The sequence below is a fragment of the Schistocerca piceifrons genome, chromosome X (genome assembly GCF_021461385.2).
Source record: "Schistocerca piceifrons isolate TAMUIC-IGC-003096 chromosome X, iqSchPice1.1, whole genome shotgun sequence".
Classification (NCBI taxonomy): Eukaryota; Metazoa; Arthropoda; class Insecta; order Orthoptera; family Acrididae; genus Schistocerca; species Schistocerca piceifrons.
In genome coordinates, this window is record NC_060149.1 from 305,433,924 (window position 1) to 305,450,187 (window position 16,264).

Here is a 16,264-nt window from a genome sequence, read left to right on the forward strand (position 1 = left end):
ACGACACAGAAGTTCGCAATAGTTCTGAACAGTTACAAAGTACAATCTTCCATGACCTCTCAGCGGTGCAGTAACTTTTAAGTCGTGACAGGTACACGACAATCGGCAACAATTACTCCGAAAAAACGTTAACTGTCAATGAAATGACCTGAAATGTCATTCTAAATTGTAAGAACGAAGTAATACATGTAAATATATAAAATTAGAAACACTTTTTAAGGTGTACTACTGAGAGAGAAACTACTTTATTTTTATAAAATTATAAAGAGCAGTATAGATAAATTACATCATTATATAATGCATATTTTGTTTATTATGCGATTATGCTTGCTACAGTAGTGTATTGAGTGTTTTTACTAATCTTGAATGATAGTTGCTTGTGAAGTTCCTGAAACAGAATTAAGAGTCAGTTCCAGTATAGAAAGAAGACAAATTATTTACAGTTAATCTACTAAAACACAATAATTTTATTATTCTGTGAATAATAATAATCTGACTTGATAAAATAAAAGCAGTTATGAAGGATATCAAAAAATGATACAAACTCAAAATGTTTTATGGAGGTGGTGTCGTACAGCTTTAATGAATGTTAAGAACTATATTATGCAATCCGCAAATGTAACGGTATTTTTTATTAGACACGATCGATTTCGGTCTTGGATCAGACAACCATCAATCCAAAATCCATTTCAGCTATGCAGATGCATAGCTGATGATGGTCTGATCCTAAACCGAAATCGATCGTCTCTAAAAAAATAAACCGTTACAGCTGTGTATTGCAAATGTAGTTCTTAGCAAATTTAAAATTCTCAGTCAATGCACTTTCTTGCGTCACTAAGTATCTGCGAAATGAACGTTAAATCTAAAGACATTAATCTTGGGTAAAGCATGAGTTCTATATTTTTTTTGGCAGCATCCCGTTCTCGAATATCGATAAAGAGCGCTTCACTATAGATCTATGGTACAAATAAATAATAATGTAATAAAATTGACAGGAAAACGCCAATTACGAGGCTCTGTAGTTGTATAGGGGAATGATTTAGTGCAATAATCAATATTTATGTGGTGAAATAATGTGTTTCATGGATAACAAGACAGAAGTATAATGTTAGTGTAAAAACATAGTGAGGCCCCAATTTATATAACATAATCACTTTGGCAGTCGGAATAGTGGAAAAAATAGGCATCTACGAAAATCTTATGTCACTACACAATTATGAGTTCAAGTACCGAAGTACATGGGATGTACGTGTCTCAGTCGTTACTATACATTTGTGTTTTGTGTAGATGGTGTTTTATAGCTGTAATGAAGGTTAAAAATTGCATAATGAAACATAGACCTGCATCAGTATTTTTATTAAAGTCGATCGATTTCGGTCAAGGATCGGACCATCATCAGGTTCAAAAAACACCTCAGCTATGCATATACACAACAAGAATAGTGGTTATAATTTACAGACTGTTCCATAACTAAAATTAGGTGCATGTTCGTCACGTATATGTTGGACAGTAGCACATACAGGGTGTTTCAAAAATGACCGGTATATTTGAAACGGCAATAAAAACTAAACGAGCAGCGATAGAAATACATCGTTTGTTGCAATATGCTTGGGACAACAGTACATTTTCAGGCGGACAAACTTTCGAAATTACAGTAGTTATAATTATCAACAACAGATGGCACTGGAAGTGATGTGAAAGATATAGAAGACAACACAGTCTGTGGGTGCGCCATTCTGTACGTCGTCTTTCTGCTGTAAGCGTGTGCTGTTCACAACGTGCAAGTGTGCTGTAGACAACATGGTTTATTCCTTAGAACAGAGGATTTTTCTGGTGTTGGAATTCCACCGCCTAGAACACAGTGTTGTTGCAACAAGACGAAGTTTTCAACGGAGGTTTAATGTAACCAAAGGACCGAAAAGCGATACAATAAAGGATCTGTTTGAAAAATTTCAACGGACTGGGAACGTGACGGATGAACGTGCTGGAAAGGTAGGGCGACCGCGTATGGCAACCACAGAGGGCAACGCGCAGCTAGTGCAGCAGGTGATCCAACAGCGGCCTCGGGTTTCCGTTCGCCGTGTTGCAGCTGCAGTCCAAATGACGCCAACGTCCACGTATCGTCTCATGCGCCAGAGTTTATACCTCTAACCATACAAAATTCAAACGCGGCAACCCCTCAGCGCCGCTACCATTGCTGCACGAGAGACATTCGCTAACGATATAGTGCACAGGATTGATGACGGCGATATGCATGTGGGCAGCATTTGGTTTACTGACGAAGCTTATTTTTACCTGGATGGCTTCGTCAATAAACAGAACTGGCGCATATGGGGAACCGAAAAGCCCCATGTTGCAGTCCCATCGTCCCTGCATCCTCAAAAAGTACTGGTCTGGGCCGCCATTTCTTCCAAAGGAATCATTGGCCCATTTTTCAAATCCGAAACGATTATGCATCACGCTATCTGGACATTCTTCGTGAATTTGTGGCGGTAGAAACTGCCTTAGACGACACTGCTAACACCTCGTGGTTTATGCAAGATGGTGCCCGGCCACATCGCACGGCCGACGTCTTTAATTTCCTGAATGAATATTTCGATGATCGTGTGATTGCTTTGGGCTATCCGAAACATACTTGAGGCGGCGTGGATTGGCCTCCCTATTCGTCAGACATGAACCCCTGTGACTTCTTTCTGTGGGGACACTTGAAAGACCAGGTGTACCGCCAGAATCCAGAAACAATTGAACAGCTGAAGCAGTACATCTCATCTGCATGTGAAGCCATTCCGCCAGACACGTTGTCAAAGGTTTCATTCAGAGACTACGCCATATTATTGCTACGCATGGTGGATATGTGGAAAATATCGTACTATAGAGTTTCCCAGACCGCAGCGCCATCTGTTGTTGAAAATTGTAACTACTGTAATTTCGAAAGTTTGTCTGCCTGAAAATGTACTGTTGTCCCAAGCATATTGCAACAAACGGTGTATTTCTATCGCTGCTCGTTTAGTTTTTATTGCCGTTTCAAATATATCGGTCATTTTTGAAACACCCTGTATGTGACGCAGAAACAGCTAATATTAGTAATGGGGAAGTCTACAGGTTATAACTGCTATTCTGATTGTGTAAATGGTTAGTGAGACGCTTTTTAGACCAGATGATGGTCTGATCCTAGATTGAAATCGATCGTCTTTAATAAAAAAAATACTGATAGAGCTGTGTATTTCATAATACAATTCTTAACAATGCAGTTTTTCTAGAAATTTTAGGAAACAAGGACGATTGGTGTTCAATATGCCGTCGACATCTGGCTCATACGATAGGGATTTTATAAAAGTAATGCACTTGGACTATTTAAAACCTCTCCAAATGAGGTGAACCATCAACAAATATCTAGGTCTTGGATAAATTTGTCATCGAATTTGGAACAGTATTTGCACCATTTCTGAGCGGTCAGTGATATCAAAATAAGTAATGTCTACATATACTTGGTTTGTGATAAATAGTCTCCAAATATGGATTTAGGATTCACAGTCCTTCTTCAAACGAATGGGTGTGATGAATTACAGTGAAGTTGTTTTTATGCTTTTATTCTGAACTACTAAAAGCCGATAATTATCACTCTAAATTCCATTTGTAATGAGATACAAATTCTTTAACCGTTTTTGTAAAATCAAAGTAATATAAACACATATCGATGAATTATGACACAAATACTTTGTTATTATGAGTCATTTTACTTCTAGAGATGATGTCTGAAATCTAAAAATGGTTATTTGACATATAAATGCAACAAAAAAAAATTGAGAAAAGATTTAGATGGCTCTTGGCTAGGTTACTTCTGTTCAAATCTAAGAGGAAATAAAGTGAAGTAAGCTTAGCAGATTACATTTTTTTTAGTACATTCCACAGAACGAGCAGATAGACTAGTAAATCTGATACGGGTTAATCACCTAACTTACGCTGATCAGTCAGAACATTATGACCAGCGACCTGCTATCGATATACACCTGTCCAGGCGAGAGGAGCGTCATCTGGCGGGGAATGACTGCTAGTCAGACATATGCACAGTGCATGCAGTATCAGTGAGAGTGCTGTTCGTGTGTAGAATGGGGAAGGCGTGCGATCTATCAGAGTTTGACCGAGGGCAGATTGTACTGGGCCGGAGGCTCGGCACGAACATTGCGGAAACTGCACGACTTGTGGGAGATCGAGGAGTGCTGCGGTTAGTGTCAACACGTGGCGAAACTAAGTTGAAACAACGTCCAGACGTCATGGATTCGGGGGGCCACCCATCATTAGAGATGTCGGACGTCGTGAGCTGGGCAGACTGGTAAAATAGGGCAGGCGGCGAACTGTGGCAGAACTAACATCAGACTTCAATGCTGGGCATACTACAAGTGTGTTCGTACACACAGTGCACCAAACACCCCTATTAATGGGCTTCCGCAGCCTACGACCCGTGCATATGCCAATGTTAACACACCGACAATGAAAAGTATAACTGAAATGGGTACGCGACCATCAGCACTCGACATTGGCGCAGCGCCAAAGCGTTGAATGGTCTGATGAATCCCGATACCTTCTTCGTCATGCCGATGGGAGGACGCGAAAACAGAGACAAGCTGGCGGCTACACTAATGGAACATTCACGTGGCCATCAATGGGGCCAGTGGAGCTCCTGCAAGGCACCATGACAGCCAAGGAGTATCGTACCCTGGTTGCAGACCAGGTACACTCTTTCACATAAAACTCGACCGGCGGCCGGCCGCATCAGAGGCTAAGTCCGCGCCGATCGCGACATGGGACAATAAAACTGGCCAACTCGCTAATTCTCTAAGTCCGGTTATCTGCACAATCTGGCAACACTGCAGACTGCGGCACTTCCTGGAGGAAAACTTGTCCCATGATAGAGAAACACTAGGCTGATTACGCCTGTGGTCTAGCGGTAGCGTGCGTTGTTTCTGTTCGTAATGTCAGTGGATCGAGAGCAGCTGGCATAAAATATTTTTATAGCCACTTCTGTCTGAATGCTGAAGACGTGAATGTAATGGTAGCGCAGATTCAATCTATTTCGCTTTCTGACACACCGATATCAAAATTTTATCCAGTAACGATTTTGCGGCAGATTTCCTGCAGACTGTCCTCCTCTGGACGCCGTATGCGGCAAAGCTCCGGGATCCATTTGCTGGCTACCGGCAGCGGCCGTGGCGACAGCAGCGGCGCTGCACTCCCCCGTTCATTATCGAAAGCGCCTGCTCCCGCTCATCGCTTTTGATGATTTAAAACGCTTTATTATTAAACGTTGCTCCACAGAAAATTTCTACGATTTCCATTCACGCTCAAAAGCAACGGAGACAGACGCCCTGATTAGTAGGCGGGTATTATATTACATTAATCGGCAAGAGCTGAGTATGGCACGAAATTAATTTTATAGACTGGGACGAAATTAAACCACCTCGCTACATTCGATGAATTTATAAATGCTTCATACCTCGTTTCTTTTCCTTTCAAACTCAATTATTTGTGCAACTTTTGGTCAATGTTCGGATGTTTTCGTCAAGCTGGGGTGAACGTCTGTGGTGTAAAGTGTATTACAGTTCTTGTTTCATTCCTTATGGTAACTCTATGCGATAAACTGTGTGAATACCTTGCAATGCATGCTCTGTAGCAGTGCAGGAACACTGCACGTTTGGAGTTCCATGTATGGGTTCATGAAGTATTTAATGTTGATCGGAAGTGATAGTTAAGGTCATCAGATTTAGACCAGAAAAAATGGTCGTTTTGGAGGTTTCAGAGAACGGAAAGGAATTGCTAACGCCGGTGTTAGAAAACGTCTACAGTTAAATGTATTGCAAAAATTTAGAAGAGGGGAACTATATTAATCAACATGTGCACTTCATAAACAACCTTCTGACATGTTAGACCTATATGACGAACAAAACTCAAATTTATATCGTTGACAGTCGCTTTGAATCTTTTCAGGATCTATTTTACAGTGAAGCACCTTGGCAGTTGCAAAGCAGACATCCATGATATTAACTTAATTTACTAAGTCGAATCGGACGAAGATTGATGTTTAAAGGCATTCTTCAGATTTCGTATAAAGAATTTTTACTAGCCGTTTGCAAATCCATTAATTAAAATGGAAAATAAAAGGTTGTAGTCAGCGGCTTCCACCGAGATTGGAACTGCTATGTCATACAGTACGACCACCACAACGCACAAGGGAACCTCTTTTTTTTTAATTTTGTTTTTTTCTTTTATGTTTTTTGACGATTACCCCTTTTTTCTCTCTTATTTTAAAGCCCCTTAGGAAAATGGCAATAAAAAAAGAAACTAAGTGCCACCGCCACTTTTCATCCTATAACAAAAAAAAAAGTCTGGTCCACTTCAGGCGTTGGCTCCTGACTAAACCTACCCCAATAGCTGCCTATATACCAGGGGAAATATGGGAATTCAAGGTTAGGGCTATCATTACAAACAAAACAAAATCTTCCTTTTTCTGAATTTTATTTTGATTTTGATTTTTGTTTTGTTTATTTTTGTTGTGTAATTGATCAGACGCCTTCTGCGCCCCGCTGGTAATATGTTGAGTCACGTCTTCTCGAAATTGGTGTGTTCCGTTCAGTAGTTCAGAAATGTTCATTGGTTCAAACTGGAAACCTCCTTCACTCTTGGCTTAACACATTCCAGCTGCGAGGCGGGTCGTGGAAAGCACTCCCAAGGAAGTTCGAGAAAAATTGTCTGTATTTTGGGTGGCGGACAACGACATAATGACGGTCGTTGAGGTATGTCCAAAAATCGAGTACAGAGTCTACAATTTGTCCAACTAGGTGGTGAATGGCATGTCCGCGAATCCAATTCACAGCATTGGTCTTTGTCCGAGGAAAATAGTCACGTCCCGGAACTAATAATGAAAGGGGAGTATTCCGATTCAGAATGTCCCGCGTTAGAAAAGCCACAATATGACGAATAACCTCTGAGCTAACGACGCACTGGCGACCACAGACGGACTATAGTCACTGCGATGTTGCCTGCGCCTCAAAACGCAACATTAAAACACACAAACAGGTGTTACTTATGTGAAGAACACCGTTCTTGGAGTCCAGAAATTAATTATTCTTTCTAAGTGTCTCATCTTACAGTGGATTCTATCGTACGAATCTTCGATGTGGAAAACGAATGTCAAGTGAATGTAGCGAGGTAACGCCGGCCTACACCCGGAAGTAAATGCACTATCAGAGTGTTGACAAATACTTGCTACGACGCTGCCATTTCTCGTTTTTCTTACGAGGCAGCTCTTCAGCGAAATGCTTGCCGTGACTCTCCGATACGGTCCTTCAGAGTGGAGACCCGCGCGCACGTTTGGTTTTTATGCGGCGTTCTCCCCTGATGGTTTCTGACGTCGCCTTCTGGGCTATGTCTACATTTGAGACATTCAATTATCATTAATCCAGAATGATACAAGTTTCAGCTTCCGGCGTGGAAGAAGGCTGTTGACGCCGACATTATATCATTTCAACGTAGGGAAAGCAAAACGGGTCATTCAATGTTTCTCATTCAACACAAAGCATGTGAGATAATTTTCCGTAACGTTCATAGTCATCTAAAAATACAAACGAAGTAAAAATACAGCTGAAGCTTATTCGAATTGAATATAATGTAAGATACCAAACGCTTTGCACCTCGATGTCGAATTTGTCCACGTGCAATCTTTTGCAGCATACAAAAAGAATGTCATGATTACCACGAGATGGAAGAAATATGTTGGTACGGATGGAAGCAAGGAGAGACGCAGTCAACAAATATTCGATTCCTCATGGCATTCATTTCATTTGAGACGTAAGAAGAGTTAAAGCGGGATATTAATTTCGTTAACACGAAAGATATGCCGCACATATTGATAACGAGGTAGTCCGCGTCTTCATACGTTTCCTCCTTGAAATCTGTATGCTCTCTTATATACTAAGTAGCCTGATCATTGTTTCAGTAATGTTACCCTCTTGTTTGACCCCGTAACGATGAACAGATTCCAAATGCATGTCTCTGCATGAAAGTAGCTGTTCGAACCCTTCCTGGGTTGCTTTTTGTGTTTTATTGCTTGGAATTCCTGAAGCAGACCACTGTGCCTTCTCCCCTTGTGGGTTAGGTCTCAAAACTAAACCGCTTTTTATCCAATGGCATAATTTATTCAGACAGCATCAGCACAAGACTGTCAAACAAAGCCTTCCATTTAAAGTTGCAACACTCTAACCAGCACTGACCGAAGTGTAATCCACCGTCATGGTCCGAAATTAGCAGCTGTCTGCTATTGTGGCAAAGTCCGTACGACACTTTCGATTCCGCAGCACCATTTTATCTGGTAACACTGTGTAGTTGCAGAGTTGTGCCAGCATGTCTGTCCTCACACTGTCAACTTTATGTATCTCACTTCTCCTGCAGCGTTGATCACGAAGAGCAGAAGTAAATGAGTGTATTCTGCATGACGTAACATTCAGTATTCCCTTCTTTCATAGCCACTCTTCATGTGCATCGATACCAAATAGGAATGTGAAAACTCTTGCGAGTGAGAGAATGACAATAACAATCGTAACAAGAACAATCAAATAATGAATGATGTTTATTCCAAAGCAGAATGAGAATGGCTTTAAATATAAAAATCTATATCTATATCCACATCTATTGATCTTTGAGTTGGCACAATGCAAATATATTCTTAGCATTTAGTTACTGAATGTAGTTCGGGATGTTTGCAGAGAAAAGGGAAAGTCGGTACTTCTCGCTAGTGTAATATAATGTGAACCAGCAACTACCCTTTCTTTAGAACACGACCCAAGCAGGTCCCCAAGTAGGTACCAAGGCACTGCTGCATTCTGTTCCCTGACATTGCTCTGATGACGGTTAATGCAGATAGTTCCGATTATGAAATACAAAACGTATTGCAGGTTAGTTCCTAGGATAGTAACATTAAATTTGCGTTGTAGACGGCACATGAACGTGACGACTATCCATATTACTCATCAATATAAAAAGACAATATTATGGGAATTTAGCAGGATTACTCAACATGAATTCTGAAATTGGTTGACTGACCGCCTAGGTGCTAACCGTCGTCAAGAGTATACGATGTCCTAATCGCATTAGGAATATGAAGATCGTCTTCGGCAGCTCGCAACTTTCACATTGCTATCTCCATCCTATTCCAGACAGCCCTCGGTGGAGTTGCACAAGTTGCCGATGCAATGTAAGGCCTTCAAACCGACAACAGACCTCTTATTGAAAAACACAAGCGAGTTCTCTTGCAGCGTAAGCTTATTGTAATTAATCTAAAAATTATTGGACAGGAACATTGTCCTATTCAAAAAAAGCTGTCCAGCAGGTCCTCTAATCGCTCCTTGGTACAGTCGTTTGACTACTGAAAATGGTTCCAACAAGTCACCACTAGAAAACACTGCTCTGTACGGCAGTAACTCAAGATGTAAAGTAATACCACGGTACTACAAATATCAGGGAACACGTTATCACAGATAAGACTGTCCTTAAGGTTTGTAAGCTCACATTTATTACAATAAATTACATACTTCAAATGTTACCACTCTCATTATTACGTCAGATTGGTAATGCACGTAGTAAGTTCGTCGTATTCATGATTTCCTCTTCAAAGTAACATACCGTACTTATTATTTAACACAAAATGACATTAAAAATTTAAGTTATTCACGAGCAGCTAGTTGAGAATATGTATGAACTTCAAATGACACGACGAACCGTCTTGTTCCGCATATGGATTCAAACCCAGCTCATGCAGACTAAGCAAAGATTTCGTTACAGACGGAAACTAACAGTCATTCCTGATTATGCATACAGAGAATGATATACCTCGATTTTAGACAGTATCATTTAGCAAATATCAACTTTAAATTGCATAACGCAAACATGTTTAACAGACGCGAATTCCTACCCATCATCTATTGTCCCTGTTAACGAACTACAAGAGATGTTAAATATTGCTTCTTCACAAGTAACTTACTTGAAATGCCGTGAGGTAAAGCTTTGTGTTGGACACGGATTCGAACCCAGAACCTAATCGGATTGCTATCGAAGCACAGTCAAATGTGACATATCGGATTTTCGCGGCAGTAGCTAGATGTTTTATCTGAAATGACGAGACGAAACATTAATTTTTTCCTTCCCAGGACTCCTACCCGGCACCTATCGCTGTTATATTCTAGAGAAAAAACGTTAAATATGGGTTTGTTGCGCCAGCAGTGATATGTGAGCATGTTTGAACTAGAAATAATATGACGAAGAGTTCAGCGCTCACTGGGAATAGAGCCCCACACATATCGTTGTTGACTACACACAAAGAGACGTCAGCTACCGAATTTTTCTCCACCAGCTGCTCAGAATAACATCTTGAACTTACAGTCATCTCGCAAATAGTTCTGTGTCTCACTGGGAGTTAAAAACGTCAGATATCGTTAGTGTTGACAACGAATGAAAATACATTAAAAATCAAAATTCTTATCCACCAGCAGATAGGTGTTCTCATGCTAGAGCTTGATAATACATAATTAAATCTTTAGTGCCGGGCCAGGATTCGATCCCATTCACGCGTAATATGTGGAGATGTTGAGGAATCTGCAGTTTTGAACAAACAACAAATTGTAGCCGAGCTGTATTGTCACGAAGGGATCAAATTCCGCGTTAAGGGCGGTCTGAGTTGCATTCCCAGTTCAGAACCAATCTTATCGACATACAGAAGCTCAGATAAAAGATGGAATAAGTGTCCTGTGACCATACATAGCGTTTGTTTCGTCACTTGAAATAAATAACTAGTATAAGAAAGGTTACTGGTGATAGAGTTTCTACATGTCGCCACTCCAGACTTTATTGTGGTTCAACCTACCGTCTACTTGGTAGAGAAGGAAAATCATCTTTAATGTGAATTTTCAGACCACACTGCCATTACATCTTCTTCACTTGGTGTAGCCAGGAGAGAATGGACTCTGTCTCTCCCTATCTAAAATCATTGACAGAAGTGGGAATCCAACCCAGACCATAGGTATAACAACTACCATCCGTCCAACAGACCACGAAATCCTCTTCTCTCATTTTTCTATCGTAACACTGGATGAGAATTCTGACACACACGCATCCTGTAGTAATTTGCACCATGTTCAGTAAATTCATTTACTTGGTTGACCGAATCACCATGAACTAGCTGCCTCGGCTACCCAGTGCATACATTCCACTCTATATTTTGTAATCACCGAAATAAAATCACGTAACTGCCACCTACACAGAACTGCCAACAGTGTAGCATGCAGAAGTTTAAATAGGAAGTGTTCCTTTCCACTTGAGCTATTCTATTGCGCTATCTGTTTGTAGAAAACGTCGTTCAGTAAAAAAAAAAAAACAAAAGCTGTAACTGTTTGTCTCTCAGAAGTCAAGACCTGGCCATATGCATAATCTCACAGTGCTGTGGAATCAAAAAGTTCTGGAGGAATAGTTGACGAGCTCTGGAGCTGTTGTAGCTACGTGTCAGCTAGTAGCGTAGATAAGATGTCGCGAGTTCGAATACATTCAGTGCTACATTTTTTAAAACGCAATTCTGCTGTCTGCTGAAGTTGTCAATCTAATGGAACTTTGAACATACTTCCCTTCACTTCGCAACCCAAAGTCGTCGCATGTGGAAAAAGGGCTAATTACTGTGACATTTTGTTCTGTTCAGGTTTAATAGACAACAGGCAGCAGATGAATCTCGAAGATGTGTAGGGAGAGCGCATCATGAAATAAAATGTCAGAAAAGTATTTTCTACATTAGCTGTCGTGTGGTAGTGAGATTTTATTCTTCTTCAAACTTTGTTTGACAGCTTTAACTCAGAACAAGTTTTCTACATGCATGTAATCAATAAACTGCACGTGCATTGTCATACTGTCATAGATAACATCAGAGAATTCGCATATATCGTTGATGATTAATTTCTCTCTCATGTTTACTACTGTTTTAACAACACTAAAGGAAACCTTACGAAAATTGTGCACTGTATTATAAGAAATGAAATAAAACTAACCACGATAACCTTACGACGAAAGTATGTTTTAATAAAACCGAGTATCTGTACACAAATGTGCCTCTATCGACACGAATTAGTAAAATACTACTCACTTAGATTTTGATTGGGTCTGTGTTTCATTGGTATGCTGTGTCGTACTCAAGAGGTATTCAAATGTGGCATTTCATAAATATAGTTACGTGTTCCTAGAAACCCAAAATTCGCTTGTCAGCAGCGGAAAGAGGCGTTACCTGTTGTGCAGCATTGTAAGTTTTTCAACATTGCACTATGAGCCGAAAGTATTTTCTTGCGATTTGCTTATTGATGTTTGATCCGACTCCTTGTAGCTCTTTCACAGAAGGGATGAAAACGTTGCAGTCAGTGAGACTAGAACCGCAAACCATAACAGACGCTTTTCCACAGGTCAGCGCGTTACCACAGAGCTGGCGAAGAGGGATGGGTCTGAGCTTCCTCTTACGAGGGCAATAGTGACTAGAACTCGTAAACCGCTATTTAAAGGTCGAGATTAGTTGCGATTTTCACCTGCAACGACTTTCCTGGGCTGAAAACCGTAAATTTACAATCTTTTGTTACCCTTCAAGCGATAATAACTCAGATTATTCAATGGAAATGACAGGTAAAATCAAGTGAACTTTGAGGCTTAATTCCGTGCACACCAGGAGGTAACTCGTCTATCACAGAGTTGCCAAACATACGTTGCGTTGTTGCCAAATCTCAGTTACAGTACCAGCAGGAAGAAGACGAACCGATGTGATCCTACAGCGGGCTGGGAAGTGACCATAGCTGGTGTCTCCAAGTCGCGGCTGCTACGGCCTGGAATACGTAATGCGTCTGACTCGCTTACTGTAACTAGGTTTAGGGACTGGAGCGTAGTTACTAATAATACTCAGAACTGACTGCAAACTAAGCATCATAAATCAGTAACTCTCATTGTTGTTTTTATATTTCTTTAGTAAGTGTACTCAAAACTAAGAAACTCATTCACAGGCGTTTTCGTGCCTCGCCGATAGTCGAGCACAACAAAAAAATAAAAATAAAAAAGAATGTATATATATATATATATATATATATATGTGTGTGTGTATGTGTGTGTGTGTGTGTGTGTGTGTGTGTGTGAGAGAGAGAGAGAGAGAGAGAGAGAGAGAGAGAGATAAAAAAGAATGAGAGTGTAAAAAATTGTTGTAAAGAAATTGAATCATGGTATTTAAATAAATCTTTCATTGTAATGACACGTTCCACATCATTACGAAATGTCGTATTCATGATCTATAGAACAAGAAGTAATCTAATGTAATGTAATCTAATCTAAATACATCATATTGATGACTAGCCATAAAGAGCCATGAATTACCGAAATTTTTGCCAATACCAGTAACCAAATCTAAACTTGCAAATAAAAGACGACAAGTTTTGTAATAAACCGTGACTCCTATCAAGACCCTTTCGTCCCTGTTATCTAACCACGAAAGATGTCTGATATACCTCCATTCTGAAGAAACAAAGTGTGCATGCATTTAAAGATGAAGTGCATGATGTGAAGTTCTGTGACGGAGATACAAACCCAACATGTAATCGGATTGTTAACTAAGAAAAATCAAATGTTACGTATCGGTTTTTCTTACGAGCCGCTAGGTGTCTGAATCTAAAATAAGGATACAAACTTTTGTGCCTAAGAGACAATCGAACTGCACACCTACCGTGCATCCACGAACGTAGCTTAAGTATCAGTTTCTTACTCATGAACAGTAAGATGTGTGCGTGTTTGACCAGAAATAACGACACCTATTGCGATTGTTGACAACACATGAACAGACATTAAAAGTGCGCGTTAATTTTCACTAGCAGGTGGGTGTGCACCTGATAGAGCTGGAAATGAAATTATGAATATTTTTGTACTGGATCAGAATTCGGACCCACATATTTACCTTTGGAGGAGACCTAGAGAAGACTGCAGTCTTGGGAAAAGGAACGAAATGATTGAACTATACTGTTCCGAGAGATTCAGATCCTCGAAAGAGGAGATACGAATGCGAATCACAGTCCAGCACCAAATTTTTCAAGGTCTCTAGTTCAATCAAGTAGAAGTAAACTAATAGCCCTGTCTCTTTAAATGGCTATCGGTTCATAAAATAAAATAAAATTTGCTAATGTAAGTAAGCTTACTGGCGGCTGTATTTCTGTTTTCAATGACTTCCGCTATGTCATTTCCCAACGTAAATTGGCTCTGCCCAGTTGGTAATGAAGGAACGTGATGCTTAATGCTGATTCTGGATTATAACGTCTTTCTCTTGAGGTTACCAGAGGTAAAATAAATCTGTTTGTGCCTCTTAAAAGCAAATGCCTGAACCCACGCATTGGACCTGTGATAGTTCGTTCCACCAGACCATTGTGGCCACATTTCCCAGCCCCTGGAGTGTGCTGTGACGGATGATGTGCTTAGCTTACAAAATAATCACGGTGGAAGAAATGCGAGTCTATTAAATGGTTAAGTAGAAGCAAGCTTCTGACGCAGAGATTATGCTATTCTCATGTCAGCAGGATGTAAAGACTCTTCTAGGCATCATAGGCTGGATGTGAAGCCATTTTGATTTTTCACAAATTCAGCAAATTTCTTAGTTAGAGAAAATCCACTGTGAAGTGTGAAGTTGCCAGATAATTCGATTATTACTGTTATTATTGCTATCATTTAATTCATACCGCTGCTGGAACACGACCGTAGTCTTGAGGTAAAACGCGAGACCAGCTAATATGACGTCTGGCGACCGAAAGCACATATCGACAAAATTTTTATCGCCCCTTTCCTCTCGGTGCTGAAGCTATGAGTGTAATTCAAGCGAATCTACTACATAATATTATCTGGTCTCGCGTTTTACCTCAAGACTACGGTCGTAGTGAAGAGTAAAGTACTAAGACTGGAGTCAAGACTTCCTCTGGGAAGTGCCGCAGTCTACGTGTTGCCAGATCGAGCATGTTGCCAGACATAGAATTCTGAGAGGAGCACGACTGTATTGTCCACCTTACGTGAACGACTCGGCGGTCAATTTTTTGGTCTAAGACTGTATCTACAACACATATTGCACGCTGAAGACCCAGAAGAACTAAAAAAACAAAAGTAGTTTATGAGAGCAACGTTAACCATAGCGTTCGAAGTATTCATAGTATTGTATACGTGTATGGAAACGCCTTCCATGCCCACTCAAGGAAGACAAGGATACACAGTCTAGCTTCAATGTTATAAATTCACCTCAGTTTGTGGATGAACTCAGACTTAGGTTGATAATAATTTCGAATATTTAGCAGCACTGTACCCATTGGTGTTAAACTCGTTTTCAACCAATGATTCCCACAGCTACAGGGACACTACTTGTGATACCTCTTAGACAAAATACTTAAGCCGTGTTATCAGACGAAAAGATCAACCTGACACAAACTGTGGGAAGTTTGTTTCACAACCTTCGTACCTGGATAATGAGCTTCTTCCTATTTGAGATATCTGTGAACGTTGCTGCTTAAGACGACTTAAGCAGAAACTAAATTCCCTCAGCTTCGATAATGTTTAAAGAAATCGTCTTATCGGCACTAACTCGTGATTTTTGAATTGTTTACCGGCCGCACTCTGCCGTATTTCGCCGGTTGGAAGGCAAAAGCTTACTGACAAATTTCAGACAGAAATTACTGTTACAGTGTACTTATGGAGCCAAATGAGTGGATTGCGTATTTTCCGGTGAGAAAGAGCACTGGCAAACAGTCTTCGCTACATGAGGTTATTTAAACTGGTGTCACTCTGAGCTAGAATTTATGGTCAGGTCAATGTTTCGGATGCGAGTTTTGCAACTGTGAAATACTTTCCTACATTATAGAAGCGAATATTAAATTTGAACTATTATTGCGAAAATTTTGTACTTGGACAGCTTAGAATGAAAATACTTCTGTTTATTTCAAAGGGGTACAATAGATTTTCTAAAACATTGTCTGTCATACACAACTTGAAACAGGTCATGTCGACCAAATCATGTGGAAGAACTGACAGCGACGTATATCAGAAGGCAGTAAGATCTCTTGCCTTTTGGTTTGTCAGTACTCGATAGCCATTTCTAGGTGCAAGTAAATGACGAAAGGCAGCGCGTTTTTGTCATCAAGTAACGTCTTCGTCAATTACTTTAGTTTTAATGTAATCTAAG

The 16,264-nt window shown here is 40.2% G+C and overlaps 1 protein-coding gene across 3 annotated transcripts in view; it reads right to left on the reverse strand.

The window, feature by feature from the left end:
* Positions 1–266: 266 nt before the first annotated feature.
* Positions 267–16,264, reverse strand: part of LOC124722923 (transmembrane protein 43 homolog) — a 257,784-nt gene continuing 241,786 nt past the window's right edge. For all 3 annotated transcript variants that reach the window (XM_047248082.1, XM_047248081.1, XM_047248083.1), the window contains one exon: positions 267–388. The gene's annotated coding sequence lies outside the window, so the exon portion shown is untranslated. The remainder of the gene's footprint in view (positions 389–16,264) is intronic.